The 14,752-nt window shown below is 33.4% G+C and overlaps 1 protein-coding gene across 3 annotated transcripts in view; it reads right to left on the bottom strand.

Annotated features, from left to right (window-relative positions):
* LOC139983226 (uncharacterized) overlaps positions 1-14,752 on the bottom strand; it is a 102,912-nt gene that overhangs the window by 45,671 nt on the left and 42,489 nt on the right. The gene's annotated exons all lie outside the window — the stretch shown is intronic.

The following is a 14,752-nucleotide window of genomic DNA, read 5'->3' as shown; positions in this document are numbered from 1 at the left end:
TCTTTCTTCCTTTATTTGGTCACAATGACAAGTATGCACTCATTGCTTTTAAGACACAGACGTGAATATAAAATTTAATGTATATAAGTTCATTGGCAGTAGGATAAGACGTGAATGTCTGTTGAAAATTACATTTCCATTTAAATGTTGAGTATTATATTTGCAAGAAGAACGGTATGATGGAAATACTAGATCATTTAATGGGTTGTTTATAATAATAACAGTAATAATAATAATAATAATAATAATATATATATATATACATATATATATATATATATACATATACATATACATATATATATATATATATATATATATATATATATATATATATATATATATATATATATATATATAGGAATAACGGAAAAACTGTTAAACAACTGATCTTCAGAAGAAGAGGTTATTGATGTGGATTTTTTAAATTCTTGTCAGAAATTTAAGATTTAGAATAATAACAGTAATAATAATAATAATAATAATATATATATATATATATATATATATATATATATATATATATATATATATATATATATATAGGAATAACGGAAAAACTGTTAAACAACTGATCTTCAGAAGAAGAGGTTATTGATGTGGATTTTTTAAATTCTTGTCAGAAAATTTATAATTTTTTTCATTTGTGTCTTTTGAACTGAGATAAACTCCAAATCATAACCTCTACTAACAAAATACGTTTTATATTCTGTAAGACGGTTATTGAGTAATTCTTTTGTTCGGCAATATTGTAGGGAATATCAAACAGACAGGAATTTTTTAACTTCCTCATTGTATTTTACTTGCAATTACTTTTTTACCCACTATATACTGGTGCTGTGGCCGAGTGGGTAAAGGTGGTGGCATTTGAAGCAATGAGACTTAGCAATCGGGAGGTTTGGGTTCGATTCCCGGCCGGGTCATAGTAAGGTGGGTTTATTATCCAAGAGCAATATATTGTTTTCCCATCTAAAATGACTTTCTATATAAAAAAGATTCCAAATTTGAGTCGTAATTGTTGAATTGGAAGCCACCCGACGTGTAAGCTGTACTCATAAGCCCTTGCTGGCTTCACCAAAATTTGTGGTCGCTTAAGCCTCGTGAAAACTGCTGATTATTATTATTATTACTACCCTGTAAGTTTGTTTTGAACATATTCAGCCAGCGTTGGTTACCAGATTCTATACGCAACGAAAATAAAGAATATATACAATTATTCAAAAATATAGAGAGATCCATCCATCCATCTTTAGACTATTGTGATATTGTCTTGACAAGGGTATCAAAATTTTACCTTTGTTAACCTCAAATGACATTTGACCCTTTCTAAGGGTGATCTACATACTAAAGACAAACAGACATAACAGAGATGTGTTTTTTTCAGTTATCGTGTTGACAAAGTTTTCCACTTTGACCTCTGTTGATCTCAAATGACCATTTGAACGTGTACTCATCCAGTTGGATCTACATACCAAGTATACTATTAAGTAACATAAAAATAATCAGCAAATCATCTCAAAGCGCTTTACACATGTAAAACCTAGAAACATATAGTAACAAAAAGTTAACAAAAAAAAAAATCAGAAATATGTAAATAATAAAATATTTTTAAACAAAGAATACACAAAAGATTAAAGAATAATCAATAATTAACTATAAATAAGTATGAGAAACTATAGTTCATTAAAAAAATATTGTTAAAGCAAAAAACAGATAATAATAAACACCCAATCCTAAACGATAAAAAATAGAACCCTACAAGTAATAAAAAAATCTTTAAAAAAAATGCTAAGAATTAAGTAAAAAGTTCCAAACGTAGTATGCATATTATAAATTGAAACACAGACAATTCGTATGAGGTGTTATACACACACTCCGTCACCTTCGCGTAGATTCACATAGGTTCTCAAACCAAGTTTTTATTTCAAACTTTGACCTTTGGTGACCCAAAATAACATTTTACCTCCTCAGAAAATAATAGGCACCTTCTACTTAATGTGATACATCCACATGCAAAGTATAAGATCTGTTGGAGATTCCCCTCTTGAGATATTGTGTTAATTATGATTACACATTTTGAGCTCCAGTGACCTCAAATGACCTTTAATATTCTCAAAAACAATAGCATCTTTGTACTCATTATGGGGTATTAAATTTATTGAAGATTCCCTGTGTGTTTATGAGCAAAGCTGCATTCTTCCTTATCTTTCTTAGTCCCTTCTGTTAAAACGAGAGATGATTCAGTTGCATCATACGGACGTCGTCCACCTGCCTTTCAAATTTCAAACTATCACATCGAAAGGCGATTGTTGATCCGAGTCTTCCAAAAGCTTTGCTCTAATTAATTGAAATATACAAATATATGAATAAATACAAGCAGAATAGGTGCATGTTTCCATACTCATTAAATCATTGTATCCTATCTCAGTATATTAGTAATAAATCTACACATTGTACATTAGCTTAGTGAGTGTGAACAAAGGGCGGTAAAGGACGACATCTGTAGTGCAGTTTACTAATTGTACACAAATGACGACATTAGTACTGTAGCTTAGAGTTTGTACACGAAGTAAGACATTTGTACTGTAGCTTATTGATTGTACACAAAGTAAAACATTAGTAGCTTATTGACTGCGCACATATGGCGACATTAGTACTGTAGCTTATTGATTGTGCAGAAATGACGACATTAGTACTTTAGCTAAGTGATTGTACATAAATGATGATATAGTACTGTAGCTTACAGATTGTACATAAATTATGATAATTGTACAGTAACTTAGAGATTGTACATAAGGTAAGACATTAGTACAGTAACTTAGAGATTGTACATAAGGTAAGACATTAGTACTGTAGCTTATTGATTGTGCACATATGACGACATTAGTACTGTAGCTTACAGAATGTACACAAATTATGACATTTGTACAGTAACTTAGAGATTGTACATAGGTAAGACATTAGTACTGTAGCTTATTGATTGATCGAAGATTCCCTGTGTGTTTACGAACAAAGCTGCATTTTCCTTATCTTTCTTAGTCATATCTGTTAAAACCAGAGATGATTCAGTTGCATCATGCGGACGTCGTCCACCTGCCTTTCAAATTTCAAACTTTCACATCGGATGGCGATTGTTAATGATCCGATTCTTCCAAAAGCTTTGCTCTAATTAATTGAAATATACAAATATATGAATAAATACAAGCAGAATAGGTGCATGTTTCCATACTCATTAAATCATTGTATCATTTCTCAGTATATTAGTAATAACTCTAAACATTGTACTTTAGCTTAGTGAGTGTGCGTTGAGGACGACATATGTAGTACATGTTACTTATTGTACACAAATGACGACATTAGTACTGTAGCTTAGAGATTGTACACACGGTAAGACATTTGTACTGTAGCTTATTGATTGTACACAAAGTAAGACGTTAGTACTGTAGCTTATTGACTGTGCACATATGGCGACATTAGTCATGTAGCATATTGATTGTACAGAAATGATGACATTAGTACTGTAGTAGTTTTTACAACACATGATATATTATTTTGTTACCTATGAATCTAGAACACGATATATCAGTTCAGATATGGAATCGCAGTATTAAGACTTACCCTTCCGTTTTGTCGGTCTGAAAGCAACAAATGGGTAAGAATATTATTACATACAACATTAACATATGAAATCTGATCAGCAAGAAGAAAACTTAGCATGTTTTATATAGCAAACACAAGGTTAAGCAAACTGAAACTGTGAATAGGGATCTTATTCCAGTTATTATATTATTCAGTTGTTTACATCATTCACTTTGCATTCAGAGAACACCTATACAATGAATTCCAAAATCATTTAGCTTAAAGATCTTTCAGTTTAACAATGTTGCGATTGCATGACTCCATAAACTAAGTGTATGACAAGAAATTCACTATGGCAACCACACTATCTTGTTGTGAACACAGTTAAGTCATGACCGTAATAGCGGAACCAAGGTGCGGGGAGGGTTGGGGAGGGCAATGTGGGCAATGAGGGCATCCCCAAGCATGTTATACCCTTGGTCCCCCAGTCGGCTCCTCCTCCCTTCGCGTGCCCGTTTATATTTTATTAATGTCCATTGTTAGAGTCCCTTGTGGTAACAAATTTATTTGTTTTGCAATTAGTACAGGTGATGCTCATGGGAACATGTGACACATAGCCAATAACCAAGTAAAATGCATAACATATTTACTTCCTCTTACACGGCAGTCCAAGAACGGTGGATCCCATCTTAAAATGGGAGACATTGACTAAGATTTATCGAACTTTGTCCTCTAAGGCAAACTCAACAGCAACGGGCAGTGAGGTTCGTAGAGAGCTATCAAATGGAGGTGGGTGTGATGGGAGGGGAGAATATACAGAATAATAACCGGTCGTCAGTTTGGGTATCTTTGCTAGACGAATTTTACTTTTTTATGCTTTGTTGGGCCACTGTAGATAGTAAACTTCAACATTTTATCTCGAAATTTTGACTGCTTCACCAACTAAACCTCGCTTTTGTTTATATCAATTCCACTTTCTTCCGAAGTTGTAATACCTAAATTTATGTTTCTAATCTCAAAATGTCGATCGTTTCGACCTTTGTTACCTCTTTGCTTAATTATTTCCATAGAATAAGAAAATATGTCGAAAGTTTTCTTAAAAAAAATCCTTATTCTATATTCCTTTATTCTCTAACTTTTGACTTTTTTTCCTTGCAAATTTCGACTACTATACCTCAAACTTTCAACCTTTTCCTCAAACTGACGTCATTTAATCTAAAAACTTCGACTTCTAAGTTCGACAAATTTTGAATTAAAGCAGTTGTTTTTAGTTTATGAAGATTTTTTTTACTCTATGTTTTGGTTTGTCAAATAGAGGTTTCAGTACAGGCCAAAAAGTGGGGTGGAGAATTAAGTCCACGACCAGACCACCCCACCATGCCCGCCGTCTTTGGGGTCATCATGGTAAATAATTGTCCTAACCTAATGAGAGTTTAGGGAAAGAAAAAGCGGGAGAGCGTAAAGCGTGTATTCATTAATACACTAAAACCCCATATTTTGTGCCACCCAAATATTATGGGTCATACACATACAAATCCTTACATTTTACTCGTAAGTACAATGTTTTCTTTAATATTTCACCAAATTTACCACAATATCTATATAATCCTTTCCTGCTCGTAGAATAATTTGATAATTTAACCTGATGAAAAGTACAGGCATAGTTTCCACTAATAATAGGATACTGAATTTACCAGTTTACTTACCACTTCTTCATTTGCCTTCTCTTTCTGTAATACAAGTGTAAAACATGAAGTTCAATATTATCACGCACATAAACAAACATGCATAACTAACACGGAAAGAAAACGTGAATGAACTATTTTCTCCTTAAATTGGAAGTGACCTTTATCTGTGTATTTATTTACTTTATAACAGTTTGTTTCTTGTGAAGAAGCTAATTGCAGAGTATCTATTTGCCAACGACAATCACATAAGAGTGTAATACAGAACTAAAAACGTAATGTGTTCATATACTTTGGGTTTGTTCATAATTAATTCTGCAAGAGGTAATAAATCATTCATAATCAATTTCAAACCACCAGTTTGGCTTTGATTGTAGAGAAGATGTCTATAAGCTAGGAATTATGGTAATGTGGAGAGTTATTACAGCATGGCAAAAAAAAAAAAAACCTCAAACTTTTTTAACTGAAAAACAAGATGTGAAACAGCCGACAGTTTAATATTGTCACTAAGTTAAATATACAAATTTAGCATAATATGATACACCAATTACTGCTTAATTGCACAATGGTTATACAATTAATATAATGGGAATTAATCGCTCATTGTCTTAAAAATGTAAAACATTGTCCTGTTTCTTAAATATCCATTCCTCTGTTCATTTCTAACTTAGTCTACAGTTAGCATCATTAGTAGGTAAGCATACCAGCTAATATACCAGATATGCAATTACCGGCAGTGGAAATGTAAACGAAATGTAACGTTTGCACAAAACAATGAATCCTTTATTCGTTCCTTCTACGCCTGATACATTCGCGCATCGCCAAAGCACTATTGCCTGTGTATAAACTGATGAATATTCAGTGTATTACACTGATCGTCTTGGCATAAAGTAATTCTAACATTACATTCCACCCAAGCCGAAAAGGTGTGAGCTTATATTTGTTCTTAACGTGTAGCATATTATGCATTTATATGCCAGGGTGTTATAACACACTAACACGTGTTATGTTTTGAGCATGCGAAAGCTAGATATGTTAAAGATACAATACAGTAAATCGTAGTGGTATTATATATATATATATATATATATATATATATATATATATATATATATATATATATATATATTTTAATACAGGCCGCAATAAAATGTGCCTCTAGCATAACACGTGTTATCATTTTATAACACAGATGCATATAAATGCGCAATATATTCAAGTCGAAAACGCTATTATAAGCAACTGTACAATTCGGTTCGGGTGCACATTCTTGGTTACTTGTATAGACTTGGTCTAATGATAACATATTTATATAATGTTAAATCATTTCTACACACAATTTAAGCCGTTTCATTTATAAATACGAAAGTATAGGCAATTAATTATACTTCTTAACATTATCCTGATACATCCAGGTCATTGCTGTTCTGTCTAATATATCTTCTGAAAAGCCGTGGCGCAACCACCTCCTCCACCCCCCCCCCCCCCTCCTCATAAGTTAAACGTAATTGTGCCACTCCTTCAAAATATGAGAGTCGTTGAACGGAACCAAGTGTTGTTGGCTTCTACTGTTCACATTCTTTTTTGCACTGGATTGAAATATATTTTACTAAGTTATGTATACTTACAAGCATGTAATATACAGACTCGTTCAGAGGACCGAGTGAAGTACTCTTCAAAGTACTCAGTACGACAAAATGATTAGTACACATTACTTCCCTTGATATGTATGCAAAAAGACCTTAGCAAGAACGTGATGGGTGTTATTAAGACGAAACACAGATGAATTTGACTATGTTAGTTCTTCTACTATGTAAAAATTATATTTAAAAATAAGTCTATTTAAATGAAATCTTCATATAACACATGTTACCAGGACATACCTCCCACTGCTCAGTATCGTAATTCAAATGCAGTATTCCTGCGGATATAACACCACTCATCCAAACAACTGAAAGAGACAGTATAAAGAGTCTTCTTTAGTCTGGTATCTATGGAAACTTGAACGTGTAAAACTTTAAGTACAAGCCCGGTGTGTCAGCTACATCCGGACATATAACATTTATTTAACTTTTGAAGACTATAATTGATAAACCTAGTAATTCCCGACTCTACAGATGAATTGTGCCATCTGTATTTGTGGCACATGAAATAAGCTTCTTGACATTCCTTTAGTACCCCCTCACTAGTTATACAGGCGTCCTGTGCACAACTCATATTTGCTAAAAACACCTTTCACATGGGACTGTGCATGTCGTCAACTCTCGGTGTATTGCCTAACGCTAACAATATGAAGAAAAGAGGTCAATGGAAAATGCATTGATCTTAGGAGAACGCAGTTTTTGAAAAATATGTTAATGATCTGATATCCATCCGAGTTGTTATTCTAAATAATTTTTAAGCTAGGTTTTCCCACTTCTCAAAACACAACCAACTATCTTCGGATATGTTGACCATTCATAGTGCCCCTAACGAGATATCGCACATGTACATATGTCCCACAATGACTGCAAAGGTGAACACTTACTACCTCCCTTCCACCCTCCCCCTTCAGAAAACAGTGATAAATGCATCCAGGATTAGATGACAATCCAACCATATCTTTATAGTACTATTGGAGCTTGAAATAAACATAATTCTTCAAACCATAACTGGATGCTAAAATATTATACGACGAGAATATCAATTGAACAAAACTGAAAGCAATGTACCTGATTGAGACTCCTTATGGATCATACAATGTACTGGTACTGTGTTTGTACAGTCCAGAGGTCAATTGTAATGTAAATATACTCTTGTCAACTGAGTGTTAACCTCAAATAACCTCCTCTCCCCCCAAAAAATAACAAAAATAGGATTCTTGAATTTATTTCGCTCCACCCCCCTCCAAAAAAGAGGGAATTCTTGTATTCATTACGTTAGATCAACTACCACCTATCAATTTCATCCAAACTCTACTTTTTAACGTACTGTGTTTAAACATTTAAAAGCGTTGACCTTCGTGAACTTCACTTCACTTTTGAAGAAAATTATTTTCTTCTGCTTACTAAGGTGGATCAACACCCCAAGTATGACATTAAACCATCATTTTCTTTTATACAGTGCATAGCTAACCGTCACGCACGTACCAACACCCCACGAAATACAAAATGCACGCACAATTACCATCGCATAAATCTATTTGGCTTCGATAAGAAATGCGCTATGCGCTATGCTACTGACATTAGGCACGACGAAAGCAAATATGATCGCAGTAGGTAAAAATGTAGCTTTAGGGTTGTAGATAAAGACGTGAAGAAATCTCCTTTTTTTCGTGTTTGACTAATTTTTCTCAAACCAGTTGAACAAAGGATAATCATAAACGCATAAGTCATTGTTCTTAATCGAGCAGATGCAATCATTTACACAACTTCATTTCACCTCATCAACATTTACCTGTAAAGATTAATTTATTTGTAAGAGTAATTTGTTAAACTGCTTTCCTACCACGTGGCTCCTGTTGTAACGTGCTCAACTTGTTCTCAAATTTAAAGGGCAGCAGACTTCTTTCAATCCTTTGAGAAGAAATTGTAGTAATTTGTAAGTTTTTTGCCATGAGATACACTAAAAGGTGTGCATTATTATACTTCAAGTATTTTTATCATTTTGTTTCCATTCACATCTGATGCAGCCTGCTCAAACGAAGGAGCATATACCACCGAATTTCTTTGGTAGATAAATCAATAAATTAGCTAAAAGAGGTATATTCTGCACGTGATATTATGTGTAAGTAAGCGCGAGATGGTTCGACATGTTGCTTAAACATCTTCACATATAGTTATACTCTAACAGTAATTATTCCAACTAATAGTTAAATTGAATAAATGTATTTTTTTCTCAGACAATATGAATAATAGTCGACTGTTCAAAATAATAACGCTTACATAATCTCGGTCGGTGGTCTTCTGTGACAAGCATATTGCAGGATGCTAATCAATTTTGTTAAGTCCCATTCTTGCCATTTTTCGTTGTAAAAGTCCAATCTGTTCAAAGTGTTAAGCGGAGGTAAAGCTGCTCCAGAGCTTAGATTAAGAGCTACACCGTTATCTTCAACTGACGTAAAGCTGTCTCGCAGTATAATCCTTTGGATGTCAACCTATCCAAGAAATTAACTACATAATATAAGTTTGAGCAATCATGAATGAGGAAACTCAAATCATTATCAACATTATTTAGATCATTGAATAACTAGGAGAGATCACAAAGTAATTCTAAGATTGGTCAACAGGAATCAGTTTACAATTGATATAGCAACATGTGTCTGTCATATCGTGTAAAATAAATCCTAACGTGAAAATCGAAAATTGAAACATGACAGTTGTCTCAATTTAGCTTAGTTAATTTATAATATTGATATGACGATGCTTGGTGCGTTAGTTTTTTTGCTTCATGATTCTTTTTAATTAAGTAATGCCTGTAAGTTTAAGTTGAGATAGGTAAGTCCTTAACATGATGTGTAAAGCAAACTGTTAATTGGCAATGGAGATGAACAGCAGGCAAAGGAAATGGTTCATCTCTGTACCAACAAAAAAACGATATTTATGTAATACTCATATCTTAATCACCGTAACTTGAAGCATTTAAAGGTTACAAATTATTCTTCACAAATACGCAACAAATTTACATATTTCATGATAGTTATTCAACATCACGTGCGTGATTACGAAGTCCATTATTTGACCTAATTATCAATCAGTTAAATCGTATCTATATTACAAATTGTTAATCCACTTTGCAGTTTTCTTCTGTAGAGTTTGAAAATGTCTAAAATGAAGTCGACACTAGATGCGGGCAATTTTGTTTCACATATCATTTGCTTCTACAAAAACAAGTATTTAGAAAAGTAAATGAGTTTTAACTCACTGAAAGTCAACAATACGCGAAGTCACTGTTTGAAATATTGTTCAATGTATCAAAACATCATGAATTAAGACATGACTGAACGGTTAACATATCGGACAAGCTCTCTTTAAATGTATATATGAACCTAGTGGATATTGTGGCTAATGTTTTATTTTGAAAGTTAAAACAAAATATAATGAATTAACGAGGTAACTATCTATGGATCGGTCACCTTTATTCTCAATGCCTCATATAATCAGATTCTTCCACTAACTGTTATTGTTTGACAAAAGAGCATCAAGCTAAGGTACATTATTTCTGTATTTCTTCTACACACTGAATCGAAAGTAAAGTAATATTAGAAATTCTTTTAAAAAGTTTTTCACCTGTCTTTCAGATGCTTCCTTCAACCTCTTCACTATCCCATCGTGTGTAGCTCGAGTTTGGTCTTTCGAAATTATAACTTTCTTACACAAGGCTTTAAAATGAAAAAAAAAAACAAACAAACAAATCGATTAATGAGTAGCAGCCTTACAGTTGTATTCTATTTCATTTTGGGTCACTTTAACTTAAATGTATATGTAAGTGCAGTACAGGAAACTTACTAATCCAAACTGAGAACGAATCGTTTCTTCCGTCAAAATTAAATACACATCAGTGATTGAAAGTTGCAAATAATCCATGAGGTAATTAAATATAATATATATAAATATAGATAACTAAGATACCTCTTAAATCTTCTTCTGTCACCCTTTTCGTAGCTTTGAGTCGTTGCTGCCACTGCTGTACTGCTGTTATTGTTCTCTGTCGATCTGTGGAATTAACAAATACGATATAAACTGGTATTAGTTCTAACAGCGAAAATAAAAGTATTAATATAATTACAGACACAAGCTTCAAACGGCGTATTAGGCAGTCTCAATACGTTAGGTAAGATAGTATATAGTTATATACATAACTTGACGCCTATGATCTGTGGGATATGAGGCACACGTTTTCATGAGAACTGCATGGACAACTTGAACTCTGAACTAAAGAAATGACCTGCACCACTCTTTGTGTGAAGGAATGATGCATGATGAATATACAAAGTGACCGATCATAGGAAGAGCGTGACTTTGGCTGATTGGTAGAAGTAAACGATCTGTAATTGCCTATTTTATGTCAGGATGATCATGTTTGTTAACATTCAAATACCACTTGTTTCTATTCAATCTATTTAATCTTATTAATCTGTTTATTCTGTTTATTCTATTTGATCTGTGTAATGTTTAATCTGTTCAATCATTTTAATCCCTTTAATCCTTTTAATACATTTAATTAGTTTAATCTATTTCATCCGTTTCATCTATTTCATTTGTCAGTCTGTTGTTTATTCTGTTTAATATGATTAATCTGTTTAATCTGTTTCATCTATTTCATCTTAATAACGTACATCGTTGGCTAAAGTCTGACTTTGGAAGGTGTGTTTCAAAGAAGAAGTTTATGCTAATATTTCGGCTGGTCAATAGCTTATCCATGATAGGATAAATCTAAATACATACTATTATCAAGCTGTATTCATCCAATTATTTAAATCTTATTAAAGTTTATTGGCCTATCCTTATTTCTCCCTAGACTATACTTGCGACAGTGAAATCACCCGATTGTAACAAAAATAATGCCCTGGTAATTGCAATATGTTGTTATGAAGTGTGGAGAGTGACGGACACTTTTAATCAGCATAAATAGGTTAGGGTATTCACATTTTGATCAGAACAATTGAACAGATGTTACTATTTTGAAATCTCTTGTTCTTGTAACAGTTTGCTTTCACCAAGATCTCTAAACATAGTCCGTTTGGCTTACATCATTACATGTATGTGGTTTTAGTCTGATTGTGGTTACTGTCACCGAGGCTACACCGCAAATGCTCTTAGTTGTAATGAAACAATGAAATAAAGTATTGCGTTCCAAATACACTTGAAAAACGGCGTGCACTAGAAAGTAGGTGCTAACCAGGTTTGTAGCTCGCATTCCACGCACATAGTAGAAGAGGAATCACAGGAGAGCATTTCAAGAATTCTATACCGGGAAAGTTTGAGAGGTCATAAAGAGCATGTCGGAGAGGCTTAATCCAAAAGTGTGCGGGGGATGTAATATGTAAGAGATTCACTTTTATTGCAATGGAAGACCCCATCCACCCCTCATGCTACAAGTTGGAGTTAACACAATGTTAAATCAATAATGGGGACACGGAACAGCCATTGGTGGGGCAAAAAAGAGGGGTGAACCAGATATCCAGGTGTCACAGATTGCAATGGATTCAAAGTATTTCAAGTATAAATCCATTAAGATGAGATTCATATTAGCGGGACATGATTTCATCATCTAAAGTTATCTAATATAACCCTGAACCGAATCAATTAAACATAAGTTTATTAAATACTTCAGAGTAAGATTGATATTTGTGATTAATCTATGAATTACCTTTCAGTCGGCGGCGGCGGAACACGATCAGAAGTACGACGATGCAACTCATCAACACGAATAACACAACAACAACAACAACAACAATCCAACCAGTTCGTCGTTCCTCCTCTAAAATGCGAAGAGAAATGGTCAAAACATGAACATCAACAATTCCAGATACAAGTTGTCATCATCTCTAGATAAAAAATCAACACAGCTATGATAATTAGGTTCATATTAGCCCAAAAAAATGCATGTGAATAATAAACAACGTGATATCAAATCGGTATCAAGAACTGTTCACTGAATACAAAGTCAAATTACCTTACCGATATTTTTTTTTAATGTGCCACTTTTTTTTAACAACGCTACCCTCTTCAATTCCAAATCAAAACAACAAAAGCATTCGATCATTTTAGGTTTACTAACTGTCACACCACATATAATTTAACTTGCACAAAAAATATTTATTGGGAAGTTCTTGCATTTAATTAAGTTCTTACCCTGAAAAATTATATCAGTAAATTTCGTTGTAACACCGTCAGTGCTATAAACACACGTGTACGTGCCCAAGGTAGGATTTCCAGACGTGTTAATGACAAGAGAGCTATTTTGCAATGTGAATCCATCGGGGAATAAAACTTCACTCATACTTTTAGTTCCAAATGCAATAATTTCTTCCGTTTGACCCACTTTTTTCCATACAAAGAATGACACATCTTCCCCGCAGTTCATAACCACTCTTTCATTAGGAGTTACAATCAGAGGTTCGCTAGATGCTTCCAGTGTCCCGCTTTCAACCAGTATCGTAGATTCACTGTTACCTACCTCAGACACATCGCTTCTCGCTGCACAGACGAATACACGTAATGAGAGAGAGGTTTCTAACGAAATATCTACAACAGTATGGTAAGATTGTAATTCATTGACACTGGTTGTTACAGATTTCGACTGAGAAGAGATCTGTCCATCCTTAGTGTTAGTTCTTAACTTCCATAACAAATCATCTAATACTTCACCTACTCGTAAAACATTACAACTTAAACTGGATGCAGCGTTTAATTTTAAAAAACATAATGATTTCTGGTCACATCCAGTAGCATCAATGGTTGGGTACGGTTCTTGTGGTTTGTCTGAAAAGTGTGGAAATAAAGACATATTAAGTAATATTGTCCAGCAAGAAAATATTAGGCCTATATATATATATATATATATATATATATATATATATATATATATGGATATTTTTCATAAATTTAGTTGGGTTCCCAAACAACTAATGGTCGCAGGGAAGTCAATCTTCTTTAATAAAGATCTTTCCTACTAAATGCAGTTCACACTAAGCTGTTAATTTATTGTTAATATTGGAGACCATACTGTGCGAATAATTTATATTTCAATAAGAAATTGAAGATGTAACTTGTCCCTTACAAATATATTCTATTTTGACTATTTACTGAAGATAATATATTAGCAACTGTAATTACCAAATTATATCCAGTCGTCACGTAAACACCGCATGATATTCAAACATATTCATAACTTCATTTTAGGGTATTAATGTGCTGCAGTGTGGTTCGACCGTTAGGTATATGCTCACATGCTATTTCAATAATGTAACTTTTTGCACTGTTGAACCATTGTAACTCTATTAGTAGGCTACTAATCACGTGAGACTATTTTATCATGTGTATGATTGTACACCGACAGTTTCTCACTTGTTAGCACTGTTCCAGCGTTTGTATGATAACATTAAACAACATCTATAAATAATGAATATGACTGAGTGAGTAGATGATTAAACGTATGGATGAATGGATTCATGAATCAATGTACACACCACCGTTTGTCAGCTTGTAAACCTTCACGTTAAAAGAGAAACAATGTATAGTTTAGTTTAGTAGAAAAAAGGATCATGAGGGACACTTAAGTCCCCATCAAGGACCCTATAAAGAGAGGGAAAAAACTGAAGACACAAACACTCAGTCCCGATTACAATGCTTAAAGTGCTTGTCCAAAGCATTCTTAAACCCATTGACAATACTTGCAAGTACAACTTTCTCAGGCAAACTATTCCACTCATTCACAACCCTATTAGAAAAAAAGTTATGCCGAATATTAATCCTACTATGCGACTTTTGAAGTTTAAGACAATG

This window comes from Apostichopus japonicus, chromosome 16 (genome assembly GCF_037975245.1).
Source record: "Apostichopus japonicus isolate 1M-3 chromosome 16, ASM3797524v1, whole genome shotgun sequence".
NCBI classification, from domain to species: Eukaryota; Metazoa; Echinodermata; class Holothuroidea; order Aspidochirotida; family Stichopodidae; genus Apostichopus; species Apostichopus japonicus.
Note: the sequence above shows the minus strand (reverse complement) of the source record. Positions and strands in the feature narration are given on the sequence as shown.